This window comes from Pan paniscus, chromosome 14, assembly GCF_029289425.2.
Source record: "Pan paniscus chromosome 14, NHGRI_mPanPan1-v2.0_pri, whole genome shotgun sequence".
NCBI lineage: Eukaryota > Metazoa > Chordata > Mammalia > Primates > Hominidae > Pan > Pan paniscus.
The window spans coordinates 33,228,704-33,243,370 of record NC_073263.2 but is presented as its reverse complement, the minus strand read 5'-3'; positions in this window follow the sequence as shown (position 1 = coordinate 33,243,370).

Sequence of the window (14,667 nt, the reverse complement as noted above, 5' to 3'; positions counted from 1 at the left end):
GGGGAGCAAGGTTAGTAAATACTGCAGTGGGGAAAGTTACAGTGAGCACTGTACAAACTAAAAATCCACAATAGTATACAATTAAAAAAAATTAACTATACCTTTGAGAAAACATAATCCTCATAGGAAAAAGCACTATATCTAAATCTAATTTTTTTTCCCAAAAGCTAGCCTTAACACATTAATTTCACTCCATATATAATGGACATTGTACCTCTCTCAGTTATTAGCTTTCTGGCTATTTACTAATTTATCCAACCAACATGTCGTAAGTTCTTTACATGTGCCAAGCATGGACTGTGCTAGAAATAAATGAGAGAGAGAATTTCAGAATACCTGAAGCAATTTACAGTTTAGTGAGGCAGACAGACAAGTGATAAGAAATCAAAATGCAGTTGAAATATTGTAGTAAGATGGAGCAAAATAAGAAATAAAGGGTACTCTATGAGAGAAAGGCAGTGTGAGAGGCCAAGGGAAATTTCCTGGCACGAAAAGATTCAGATTGAAGCCACGTTGTGAGAGATCTGAGGCCAGGCCTACCGTGCTCTGGGCTTCCATGCACAGCCTCTGCTGGGTTCACCAGCCAGGGCAAATATTAATTGAGCATTGTTTGCAGGTCTCTGGCCTGGGTTCTCAGTGAGTCAGCACTCTGTTCACTCAACAGGGGTGAATCCCCCACTCACAACATGGGATTTCCTGCCCAGCAGAAGCTCATGCAATGGCTCAGGAAGAATTGCACTAGTCAGACTGTTCAAACCACAGATTTTCTAATTTTAGTTTTGCATTTTGACGTAGAAGAGACTCATGTAGTCACCTTGTTTTGCATAGATCTCCACCCCTGCCAGGACATCTCTCCTGTATTCAGCAAGTCAATAAACCTTTCTTCCCCTCGGTTCCCAAATGCAGCTCCTTATCATAGCCCTGTTGTACCTTTTGCTTTTACTTTCGATGGTTGAGTCTTGAGATAAGGTAGCAGCATTGCAGTAGTTTTCCTATTACTCAAACAAGTATTTCCTTTTCTCCCCAGTGGGCCTTTCTCATGCCTTTTTTTCATTTATCAGATTTTAGAATGTTAATGATACCATGGGTTCCACACCACCCCTTCCAAGGAAGGTCACCCCTTCCACATGAGGTCATCAGTCATGAGGTCATCACCATGAAGAAGAGAAACAAGAGTGCTCAATTTCACTACAAAAGTATTGGGTACAGCTTCTTCATGAAGTCCTACCTTGACCTCTTAGTATCCCAAAAGACAGTTTCTTTTTTTGAGAGTCTCGCTCTGCCACCCAGGCTGGAGTGCAGTGGCACAGTCTCAGCTCACTGCAACCTCTGCCTCTCCAGCTCAAGCGATTCTCATGCCTCAGTCTCCTGAGTAGCTGGGATTACAGGCGTACACCACCATACCCACCTAATTTTTTTTTATTTTTAGTAGAGATGGGGTTTCACCATGTTGGCCAGGCTGCTCTCAAACTCCTGGCCTCAAGTGATCTGCCTACCTCAACCTCCCAAAGTGCTGGGACTACAAGCTTGAGACAGTTTCTTTTAGAGACTAATCTCCTAGGATTATTTTCCACCAGGATGAAACTCAAAATAATGTAGTCCAAAAGTCAAAAAATGATGGCCAGCAGGACAAATTTGACAGGCAGATAGATTTCATTCGGCATTCACAATGTTTTCAAATATTTTGAGTAAGTTACCCACGTATGAAATCTAGGAGATTTCACATAAAAATCTGAAAGTCTAGCTTCTTCTAAAACAGCAGACAATGGGACATAATGCAGCCCCCATTCCAACTGCGAATCAGCTATCACCGAGTGACAGCCATGCTTGGATACGTGAGCACATGGTCTCCATCTCCCCTTAGCGCCCACCCAGCGAAGTGCACTCTGCACTCCGAGCCCTTGCAGGTAATCAATTTTCCATCCCTAAACTAGTTCAATTCCCTCACTCGACAGAAAAAGCAACTGAGACCCAGGGCTGGGAGCAGTGGCTCACGCCTATAATCCTAGCACTTTGGGAGGTCAAAGAGGGCTGATTGCCTGAGCTCAGGAGTTCAAGACCAGCCTGGGCAACATGGTGAAACCCCATCTCTACTAAAACACAAAAAAATTAGCCGGGCATGGCGGCCTGCGCCTGTAATCCCAGCTACTCGGGAGGCTGAGGCAGGAGAATTGCTTGAACCCAGGTGGCAGAGGTTGCAGTGAGTCTCGATTGCGCCACTGCACTCCAGCCTGGGCGACAGACTGAGACTCGGTCTCAAAAAAAAAAAAAAAAAGAAAAGAAAAGGAAAGAAACTGACTGAGACCCAGAAATACCCTAAGAGTTCCCTGGGCTGAGAGTTTATTATTTGTACAACCAAAACCAGATCTTGAACAAACACGGGTCTCTTTGCAGCACTTTCTACTTCCAGGTGCTATCTTTCTCTCTTCTTCACATCTATGACTAACTGCTCACCATGGTGAACTGCTTCAGGCTCCTGTCCCAGCAAGGAGGATAGAATGAACAGCATCAAGCTCTATGCAAACAGTAATCAGGACTTAAGTCTTAACATTTTGATTTTAAGAGGTTTAATTATTTTGACTTGGCTATATATTTTTTTCTACCCAATATCCCTTTTCTGTGTCACATTGTAATCGGTAGATAAATACACAGGTGAGAAAGCAACAGGCAGATGTTTTCCTGGTCATTGTATGTCTGTGTCCTGTAAGAAGGTGTGGACTTCCTCCTCACAATGACTTCTAGTTACCTTGATGGGGAGAGTCCACTTGAAATATTATGTCAATATCACAGATTCATTTTATAACCCAGATGCAGTAGATTTTCATTTTACCCTTGGTCCTGGTGGAACATGGTTAGCAAACATTATTTTACATTGTACACTGATAATCATGAACTTCATTCCAATAAAACCTCCTGTCAGCTCTTATAGAATAGGCACTTTTCTAGGTGGTGAGATGAAGCTTTATAAATTACTCCCTCTCACTAGCCTGAAACAGTAGTAGAATTCCAAAAGATAGCCTTCTCTCTTATCTTAATATGTTGGTGCGCTGTTCTTCGTCTTACTTGTACCTCAGGAAGCTAATTAACAGAAAAAAAAATTGTCTCTTTTATTTTTAATGAATAAGAGGCACATCTCAGCAAAAGTGTGAAAACTTTCAATTGGCTTGAACATTTTATAACCTTTTTCTTCCCCTAAGAGGTGCCCAGGACCTCACAATGAGGTGCATTGTGAGCCTCATGCCAAGGTTAATTTGGCACCTCTGTCACAAAGAGCATGTGCAGACTCTGACAGGCTTTCAGGGAAGCCACGTCCCCCATGTGCTCTTCTGGTTTCCTCACTGGTGTTCAGCAAGAGGAGGCTGGGCTCTTCCCGGGGAGTGGAGTGCTATGACAGATGAGACTTTCATGCAAGAAAATAAATCCTGCACATTTGATGTACTGCTTTAAACTTAAAGACCTCTTTGGACCCGAAATTGTAAGGTAAGGAGTGCTCAGCCACAATTCTTGAACTTTGAAACTGTGAGTGTAATTTGAGGACGCTCCTTAAAACTCTTTGTTGTTTAATATGAAACTCTAACATGCTGCCTAACCTCCTGCCTTTAGGAATAACAGCTCACTGTCAAACGTGCACGCACAGCTCTGACTTAAAAGGAAAAAACTCACCACTGTTTAAAAAATAAAAAGTCTTCCATAATGAAACGGTCATGTAGGTTTGTTGTACTTTTACACATGTGTGGAAGTGTCCAGAATAGACTGGGTTTTCTCTCTGCTCTCTGTAAATCAGTATGCTTAAAAATGGGATCAAATTATCCTTGCCAGTTGAAAGGGGGTCTGGGTGCAGGTCCAATCCCATAGAGAGAAAACACCAGTGCAACTGCAACCAAATGGCAGTCCCGATCTGCAGGACTTTATCCTGAATGTTGCTTCCTGCTTGCTTAGGCATGGGAGGGGATTAAACTCCGCTGCTACAACTTCATTGGCACTGCTCTGTAAAATGTGAAAAATCTGTTGGGCTCAGGTGTTAGTGTGTACAGTCCAGTTTCCTGTGATTGCGGCAAATTAACTTGGAAAGTTGAAAGTAATTATAGTACAGACTAGGAGCCAAGGATTTATCAGACATAAAAGGAGGTAGAACAAGTTCAACAATATAGAAGGCAATTATTTGTCTAATGTTGTTAACAAAATCCGATCTTCCTGTAGAAATGTACAGGAACTTTTAATATTTTTGTTCCAGTCTGATCTGCCTCCAGAAGTAGAATACTCGATGCTTTTAGCTAGCTCATTGATCTGTTCCTAAGAGGGCATCACTGTATAATATTTCTCTCTCACTGGGGAAAATAAGATGTTGAGTCTTCTTTTTGTGCCCTAGAGAACTTAAAAGAGAAGACGTAGATGATAATCAAACTGCATCTATTTTCTTAAATCTTTGTCCACATGTTCCTACTCTCCTCCTTTGCCTTTATCAGATATACAGGGACTAAGTTAATTGTTACTTCCCCTGAGATCTCCAAACCCTCACTGTACCCTTTTCACAGAGAGCACCAATCTGCATCCATATCTCCCTCCACAAAAAGCAAACCATATTCTTGTTCCATATCCTTTCTCATCCTTGATAGGGGCTTATATTTCCATGTAAGTCCCCAGGGCATATTCCCATGACACAGGTTCTCTCCTACCTACATATTGAGTAGGTGAACCCCAAAGGACATCCTACCTAAAATCTGAGGGTGCAGCAGTAGTGGAATCTTGGCCTGAAAACTCTCTCCTCCAGACATTTTCCTTTCCAGAACTAAGCTGCTTCACCTGACTTTAGGTATTCTCATGGCTTTATGCTTTGAACCACATGACTGATTAGCTGCGCACAGATTAGGGTAGGCGCTCATTCACTCTAAGGATTAGAATGTTGAAGCTACCTTTGTCCTGGAGGGAAGAAAATTTCCCCAACAGGCATGCCATAAACATTGTGGGGGTCTCTGGAACTGAGAGTGGCTCTCTGAGGATTTTTCTCTTTCTCCTGTCACTCTGTTTCTTGCTAATCTTGGCACACATTTTAAAAATGGCTCTAGCCGAAAGGTGAAGGTTCCTAAGGAAGGGAAGCTGGGGCTGTTTACTTCATGCAGCCAGGACACCCAGGATGTAGGCGTGAAGGATAGCAGTGGGCTTGGATTAGCATTCCAGTGTGCCATTGCCTCACTGAAAGAGTTATTTTTAACTTGACAACATTTCTCCACATCTGCATCTGAATACTATGTATGTGAGGATAAATATTTAAGCAATGTGTTAGTTTCATTAACCAGACACGACATCAGAGCCATTCTCGGCAATTTCTTTTCTTGTTTTAATAAAATGAAAAGGAATAATAGGGGGGAAACAAAAATATGTTACTGTGTCAATTTAGAAAAAAAATCACCAGAAAAAATTTCAAGATTTCTCTGTTTCTTTTACTAAAGATGACACTTTCTTTATTGAAAGATTCACTCAGGTTCTGGTGGTTTTCATCTTTGACAGTCTGGGGTCTTTCCCTCGTGGCTGCACTCAGACCCTGATTTCTCAGCATAGGAATGCCTGGGGGACAGTCCCCAAAAAGTAGACAAAGGCACTGGAATTATAAACTCGAGGAATAAGATTATTCCTCTTCATTGGTCTTACTGCTATTCCTATTCATTGATCTACGCTAAGAATTTTTCCCTATTCATTGGTCTATGCTAAGAACCAAATCCTGATGAAACCACACCATTACAGAGCTCACATTTAAAGAATATGTCATTTGTCTGTAGAGCTAATAGTTTTCTTTATTTTTCTTAGTTTTACTTTTCATTTTTTATTGAATGAATGAAAGGCTGAAGAAATAGCTGAAATTAACTATTATGATTTCATGTCCCATTTGAAGAATATTTCATTGTAGAAATTTTCACTAAGATTAGGTGGGAATGCAACTCTACATGAACAAACATGAAGAGATGCAATTAGACCGTTTTATTTTAAACCCTAAGACGTGAGGAATATGATATTTAAAGATAATAATTCTGGCCTGGTGCGGTGGCTCACGCCTGTAATCCTAGCACTCTGGGAGGCCAAGGTGGGCAGATAGATCATCTGAGGTCAGGAGTTGGAGACCAGCCTGGCCAACATGGTGAAACTCTGTCTCTACTAAAAATACAAAATTTAGCTGGGCATGTGGTGCATGCCTGTAATTCCAGCTACTCGGGAGGCTGAGGCAGGAGAACTGCTTGAACCCAGGAGGTGGAGGTTGCCATGAGCCGAGATCGCACCACTGCACTCCAGCCTGGGAGACAGAGCAACTCTTCCTCAGAAAAAAAGAAAAAAAAAAAGAGTAAAAGAGTTAATAATTCTGGGCCTGGCTCAGTGGCTCACACCTGTAATTCCAGGACTTTGGGAGGCCAAGGCAGGCAGATCACAGGACAGGAGATGACCATCCTGGCTAACATGGCAAAACCCTGTCTCTACTAAAAATACAAAAATTAACTGGGTGTGGTGGTGTGTGCCTGTAGTCCCAGCTACTCGGGAGGCTGAGGCAGGAGAATTGCTTGAACCAGGGAGGTGGAGGTTGCAGTGAGCCAAGATTGCACCACTGCACTCCAGCATGGTGACAGAGTGAGACTCTGTCTCAAAAAAAAAAAAAAAAAAAAAAAAGAGTTAATAGTTCTGACTGCTTCCATCTATAGACAAGAAAAAAAACTAATGTATATATTCTGTCTTATCTAATATGGCAAAATCATGTAAGGTGTAACTTACTACCTATATGCCTGGTGTCAACACTTAGAGGACTCACAAAGAGTTTATTGGGAATTTCTAGGAGCTTTTTGCAACTCTTATGCACCTGCCCTCTCAGATGGCCACAAATGTAGGCCATGAGCAGAGCCAAGCAGTACTCACAGCCCTAGAATCACACTGATTTTTAAATAATAGTAAAATAGGTCAAAGGGAAATAATATTGGGAAACCTCTAAGGATGGAGTAAGAAAAGAAGAACATAAGAATATTAAACACGTGATATTCTTGAATTGATTCTGTAGAGATGCCAGAGGATGGAGAAGTCAAGCCATTTCCTTGAGAATCAATCAGCACAAAACACTTGGAATAAAATGCGTGGATAGCATCCTAGCTTCATTTGTCAGTGCTTAGTTCAAGCAGGAGTTTGTCCCCCACTGGGGTCTTTGAACCACTCTAAAAGGAACTTATGCATATGCTTAAATTGCCTTAAATTGGCAATATTCTAAAATAGATTATTAAAGGAATGGCTTGTAAGACATCCAAAAGAGATGCCAATGGATCCTAGCATTCAGAACAGATTCACTAAAATGGAAATAATCAATATAGTTATATTGTTTTGTTCTTGTGTTACTAGCCTGTAGATGGATAGCATGTTATTTAGTCGAAAGTAATTTCATCAAAGAAAATTGGTCAACGTGATAAATTGGTTGCAAATAATTATTTCCCATCATTATATATTCAAGTATGGGTGGTCAAACATGGGACAGCTTTATAACACTGTATCTTTAAATATTGTTTAACAGTTTTCAGAACTTTTATTTTTGTCATTATGTATAATGAATTCACCTTCAAGTAATTACTTTGTATTGTGAAAAGTTTGAACAACTAAGGAGTTGCTTAGAGGATAAGCTAAGGATTTTTTAAATTTTATTTAGTTATTTATTTTATTTTAAGTTCTGGGATACATGTGCAGAACGTGCAGGTTTGTTACATAGGAATACATGTGCCATGGTGGTTTGCTGCACCTATCAACCCATCATCTAGGTTTTAAGCCCTGCATGTATTAGGTGTTTGTCCTAATGCTCTCCCTCCCCTTGTCCCCACCCCGTGACAGGCCCCAGTGTGTGATGTTCCCTTCCCTGTGTCCATGTGTTCTCATTGTTCAACTCCCACTTATGAGTGAGAACATGTGGTGTTTGGTTTTCTGTTCCTGTGTTAGTTTGCTGAGAATGTTGGTTTCTAGCCGCATCCATGTCCCTGCAAAGGACATGAACCCATTCTTTTTTATGGCTGCATAGTATTCCATGGTATATGTGCCACATTTTCTTTATCCAGTCTATCATTGATGGGCATTTGGGTTGGTTCCACGTCTTTGCTATTGTGAACAGTGCTGCAATAAACGTACGTGTGCATGTGTCTTTATAGTAGAATGATTTATAATCCTTTGGGTATATACCCAGTAATGGGATTGCTGGGTCAAATGGTATTTCTGGTTCTAGATCTTTGAGGAATTGCCACACTGTCTTCCACAATGGTTGAACTAATTTACACTACCACCAACAGTGTAAAAGGGACAAACTAAGGATTTAATAATAGAAGCAAATTATTTGAAATTGATAGAGTGGTTGAACTATAATTGTGACTATAATTGAGACTTATGTATTATTTTAGGCTTTTAATTCATTATTAAATTTAATTGTATTTTTTTATTTAATTATTTAATTGTATTTATTTATTTATTTATTTATTTAGAGACAGGGTCTTGCTCTGTTTCCCAGGCTGAAGAGCAGTGGCCCAGTCATACATAGCCCACTATAACCTGAAATTCCTAGATTCAAGGGATCCTCTTGCCTCAGCCTCCAAAGTAGCTGGGAATAAAAGTATGCACCACCACACCAAGTTAATTTTTGTATTTTTTGTAGACAGGAGGCCATGCTATGTTGCCCAGGCCGGTCTTGAACTCCTGACCTCAACTGTTCCTCCTGCCTCAGCCTCTCAGTGTTGGGATTACAGGTGTGATCACGACCATCCTATTTTAGGATTTTAAAATAACATATATATTTTACTGGGAAATAATGAATGCAAACCAGAAAACCAATTTTAAACATAATCCTATTCAAGAAGGGCTAGCCAATGATTGCACATTAGTGCATGGTAGGCTTCCATATTGGAAGACATATGGTCTTTTAACTACCATACGGTAATTGGAAACTATCATAAATTTAAAGCAATCCATCAACTGTTGGACATTTGCATTATTTTAATTAATTGCTGAACAGTTAGATTGTTTCAATTATTCTACATTATAAGCAATGCCTAATAGGAATAACCAGCTGGAAAATAATTAGAAATAAAAAATCAAACTATTGAGGAAAAGCAATACACGCACAAAATACATAGGGTGCAAAATGGGTGGCAATTCAGACCAACTTTGAAAAAATACCTATCAGCATTATTCCCTTTTAACTAGACCATTGTTTTGAAGAAATTATCTTTTTAACCAAATTGCTTTTTGTCAAATTGCTTTTAGGCAAATTGAATTTGGGCAAATTAACGGGAAACAATAGTTCAAGGAAATGCAATAGACAAAATACACTTGAACTTCAGTGGGGCATGTTTGTAAATCCTTCATGGTATCATGGGAGACAAGATGAAGAAATATGGGCCTAGCTAATGCAATTAGGCAGATTAATAACTAGTTGAATGAACTTACGTAGAGGGTGCTTATAAGCAACTTGGGGGAGGGGATGTCTGGTGACTTACTAAAAACCTTGTTCTTGGTCCTGTCCTGATAAGCATTTCTATCAGTGTCTTGGATAAATGCATGTTTAGTAAATTTCTGAATATAAAGCCAAAAGGAAGAATGCACTTATGTGACGACAGCATCAAAACAAAAACAGATCTTAACAGGTTGGAATAATGAGTTCAAGCTACCTAGACCTAAGTAACTGTGACAAATATAAGATTATTTATTTTGGTTCATAATCATAAGTGCACAAGCCCTCATTGGAAGAACTTGTACTTGTGAAATAAGACTTTAGGATTTTAGTTGATAGTAAATTCCATATGTTATAGACAAAAAAATGCAACGCGATCTTTGGTGACATTCTCCAATTATGTTCGTTCAATGAGTTATTAATCTGCCTAGTTGCATTAGCGCTGCCCATATTCTTAATCTTGTCTGCAATGATACCATGAAGGATTTACAAAATGTCCCACTGAAGTTCAATGTGATATTTGGTGACATTATTAGAAACACAGAGGAGGAATATAAGATACTTGGCATACTATATGCCAAGCCCTGTGCAAGTCACAGCCTGTATCATAGTCCCATCCCCATGTGGCTTTCCTTGCTTGTGAATACATATGTAATCCTTGAGCTACCCTCAGGATCCTGCAGCCCAAATGATCAGCCAATCCAGAAGGTGATTCCAACACTTCCCACTCCAAAAGTTCTATTTATTTAAATGTTACTCAGGCATTTGTGGGTAAATATGGAGAAGGTGGTAGTAGTTGGCCTACCAGGGCAGGAACAATCTTCAAATCTGCACAAGTGTAAAGAATAATGATTAGATTTTGTAACAAAGTACGTTTGGACAGATAGGGCTCTTAAGGGACATACAAGAGTAGGATAAGAAGAACATCCTCTTCTGGCGGGGTGTGGTGGCTCACGCCTGTAATCCCAGCACTTTGGGAGGCCAAAGTGGGTGGATCACGAGGTCAGGAGTTCAAGATCAGCCTAGCCAAAATGATGAAACCCAGTCTCTATTAAAAATACAAAAATTAGCCGGGTGCGGTGGCAGGTGCCTGTAATCCCAGCTACTCGGGAGGCTGAGGCAGGAGAATTGCTTGAACCCAGGCAGCAGAGGTTGCAGTTGGCTGAGATCACACCACTGCACTCCAGCCTGGGTGACAGAGTGAGATTCTGTCTCAAAAAAAAAAAAAAAAAAGAACATCCTCTTCTTATCATAGCAGTTAGTGAGCATGGGTAAGATTCCAGATGCAGGTGAGCAAGCGGTGGAAGTCCCGAAGGACCACTGGCGATGGTGTTCCACACACCAGTGAACCCAGGCGTGAGAGGCTGGAGAAAGCATGAGCATACTCTGATAAGGTTTAAAGACTCAGGAGGGGATGAAAATCAGAGAAGCTGGCCTCTTCTGTCTGTCCTGGACAGAACTACATTTATCTACTTAGTAGAGGTTTCTGCATTCCTTTTTTATTTGTTTCTATGAGGGTCATTTCCTGTGTCTGTGTTCCTTTACACCCATCTGCTTCTGCGGATTATAGGCTGAAGGCTGAGTCTTTAGTCCTATTCTGCAAGCCATTCTTAGTAGGATGTGCTTTCCATTGCTCTTAACTTGGTGAAACAGAAAATAAGGCAATACATGGCTGTGACTTAGAGCGCAAGTTTACATTGTGATCCAGGACCTGCCACTTGCCAGTTTTGGGAAATGCATTTAACTTTTCTCTGTCCATTTCCCCATGGGTAAAAGTAGAGGTAATATTAGTATTACCTGTCAGGGTTGTTAAGACAATTAAATAAAACAATATGTGGTAAACTACTTAGCACAGCTGGACTATTCAATGAAAATTTTAATTGCTATTTTTGCTGTTTTTAGTTAGCATCTATGCCAGCTTTCTTCACTCCCTGAAGCTGAGCAAACACCAATGTAAAGTAGCACGTGATCTTCAGGGCTAGATGCAATTATGAGGACTAGCCAACCATCCCTGTAACAAAAGGTAGGACCCAGTCAGCTTTAACAAAATAGGGCCTTCAGAAGGAAGGTGAAGGACTAGCGGTGAGCGTCATCTTTCACTCATCTTCTCACTCAGGGTTCCAGGAAACACGTTCTCTTTAATCTCCATCTGTAATCTACTACCTTGGGCATAGAGACTACCTCTTGGGCACATGGGAGCACAGTCCTATTCCTGTTCTGTCACTACTATACAGGCAGAAACTCTTCTTTTCTTGGAATTTTAAGTGAATACTATCATAAGCCCCCCTGTCCTAGCTATCCAGTTTGACCAATTGTCAACTCATAGCCACCCTCACCCATACTCTCCCACAATGCCCACCACCAGGTTGCTGGTGAAGTGAAACTAAGACATCATCATTTCGTTTATTCAAATATTCAAGTTTGCATGTCCAATAAAAGACCTAGGACTTGGTTTTAGCAGTTCGATTTTTCCTAGAGGTCCATTTTTGAACAGATATTTGCCATTTTTTAATAGATATTTGAAACAATTAGGTAGGTGCAAAGTGTTTCAGTTCAACAACTGATAAAAGAAAAACTTCAGCCGAATTAAATTTAGAACAGTTTCATTGAGCAATGAATGATCCCCGAATTGGGCAGCCTCTTGAACGAGAGTAGGCTCAGAGACTCCAGCGCAGCCACATGGTGGAAGAAAATCTATGGACAGAAAAAGGAAAGTGATGTAAAGAAAATGGAAGTGAAGGACAGAAACAACCGGACTGTTTACAGCTCAGTGTCTCCTTATTTGAACAGGTTCAAACAGTTGGCTACATTTGATTGGCCAAAACTCAGTGACGGGCACAAGTGTAGGCTATGGCCCGTGTCTGTTTACACCTTCACATGTTATGGTTCATGATGTACAGAGGAACCTTTAGGCTGAACTTAAGATATGTAAGGAGGCAGCTTTAGGCTAATGCTCATTTAACATGACTCTTCAGCATCCATTGAAAGGGATGTTTTTGTAACAGACCACATGAAAAACATTGTTACCAATGAAGAGTATTCAGGATCTTTTCACATTTTTACATCTCTGAAATTGAGATGCATTTTACAACTGATAGCAAGTGATAGTTTAATTGACAGTGTTGTTTTTCTTTCTTAATGATACATTATCTAATGGTGCATCTCACAGAGGATGGTGTCTTAGAAGTGAAGAGATGCAATAGTTGAGAAGATAAATGGACACATTCACACATACACACAAATGCACCTAAAACTACTTGCTTTATTGCCTACATGTGCATCTATATGAACTAGAAAATGAAAGTAAATTTAAAGTAAAATGAGTACATGAGTTCTGAGAGAGCAAAGTAGATATTTTTGAACATTTTTCTGAAAAACCAGATAAAAACCATATAGACATTCTATTCCCACAAAGAGATAAAAACCACATAGGCATTCTATTCTCTTCCAACAGGTACAGCAGCATCTCTACCATGGAGGGTAAAGCTTGAGATTCTCAAGATAATGCTGTTTGTCCCTCAATAACATTTCCATAGTCAAACTCTCCTTTCCGTATCATCGCTGTTGTCTGCACTTATCATCATAACTTTCAGAAGCTTCTTAAACAGAGATAACAGAAATGGCAAGAATGAGCAATGTGGTCAGAGAGGAAAATATATGTGGTTAATAATACATTTTAAAAAGTGCTAAGTTATATATAATGGAAACATCTATTCAGTCTACATGATGTTTGGTGAACATTCTTGGGTTATTTGTGGTTAACGGAAGTAAATTCTGTCTTCACAGCATTTGTCCCAAAGTTTGGGACCTAAAATTTATCCATCTATTCATCCATCCACTTTTTAAATATATGTGGTTAATAATACATTTTAGGCTGGGTGTGGGGCTCCCGCCTGTAATCCCAGCACTTTGGGAAGCTGAGGAAGGTGGATCACATGAGGTCAGGGGTTCGAGACCAGCCTGGCCAACATGGTGAAACCCTGTCTCTACTAAAAATACAAAAAATTAGCCGGGTGTGGTGGTGGGAGCCTGTAATCCCAGCTACTTGGGAGGCTGAGGCAGTAAAATCGCTTGAACCGGGAAAGCAGAGGTTGCAGTGAGTCGAGATCGCACCACTGCACCCAACAGCCTGGGTGACAGAGCGTGACTCTGTCTCAAAAAATAAATAGGCTGGGTGCAGTGGCTCACGCCTGTGATCCCAGCACTTTGGGAGGCTGAGGCGGGCAGATCACGAAGTCAGGAGATCGAGACCATCCTGGCTAACACAGTGAAACCCCATCTCTACTAAAAATACAAAAAAAATTAGCCGGGCATGGTGGCATGTGCCTGCAGTCCCAGCTACTTGGGAGGCTGAGGCAGGAGAACGGCATGAACCTTGGAGGTGGAGCTTGCAGTGAGCCGACATCGTGCCACCGCACTCCAGCCTAGGGGACAGAGCGAGACTCTCTCTCAAAAAAAACCAAAAACAACAAAAAAAATTATTTCCAGTCTATGAATGTAATTTTATATGATAAGTTCTAATCAATGTATTAGTAACATTAAAACAACAATGCAAAATGAATTCAGAGAAACTTTGGCTATTTCTCCTGAGATCCATGGAAGTGATCTAGAAATTTTCCTCCATTTAGAGATTAGGAAGCATGCCATAGCATTCCCAGAGATTCTGTAAGAAGGCTGGGGTCAAAGGAATGTGTAGACATTACCACATGGCCTAGTCTCATGTTAGCAGCAGCTTCTCTTTCTTCAGGGACAAGTCAGAGGTCTTTTTGTGCCTTGGTTCATTCCAGGTCCCTGTGGTCAAGCATGGATTCTACTGGCATGTGCAGCCCAAGAATTTACACTGAGCCAGCTGAGTGACATTGACTTAGGACCTTCCCCCTTGAGACTCTCATTAACCAAAAGTTATGGCACCGAGGAGACCCCGGGAGACAGTCAGAGCTTGGAGTCCATTTTATTTCTAGCTTTATGTTTCCCTCTTCTCTCATTTAACATCAGCCTTTTCCGAATGGCTGCCTCTGAAAGCCAGAAAGCTTTCAGTTGATTAAACAGCATTAGTTCACCTCATTACTGGAAGAAAAATAGGAAAGTCAAAATAAAGATGCACGTTCTCCTATAAGAGAAAAAATTATCCTTGGTAGTAATTCCTCCATTGTCTGAACTAATCCTGTTAGGCATTGTCTTTCCATCAAAATTAACTAGCACAAAGCAACTGGCAG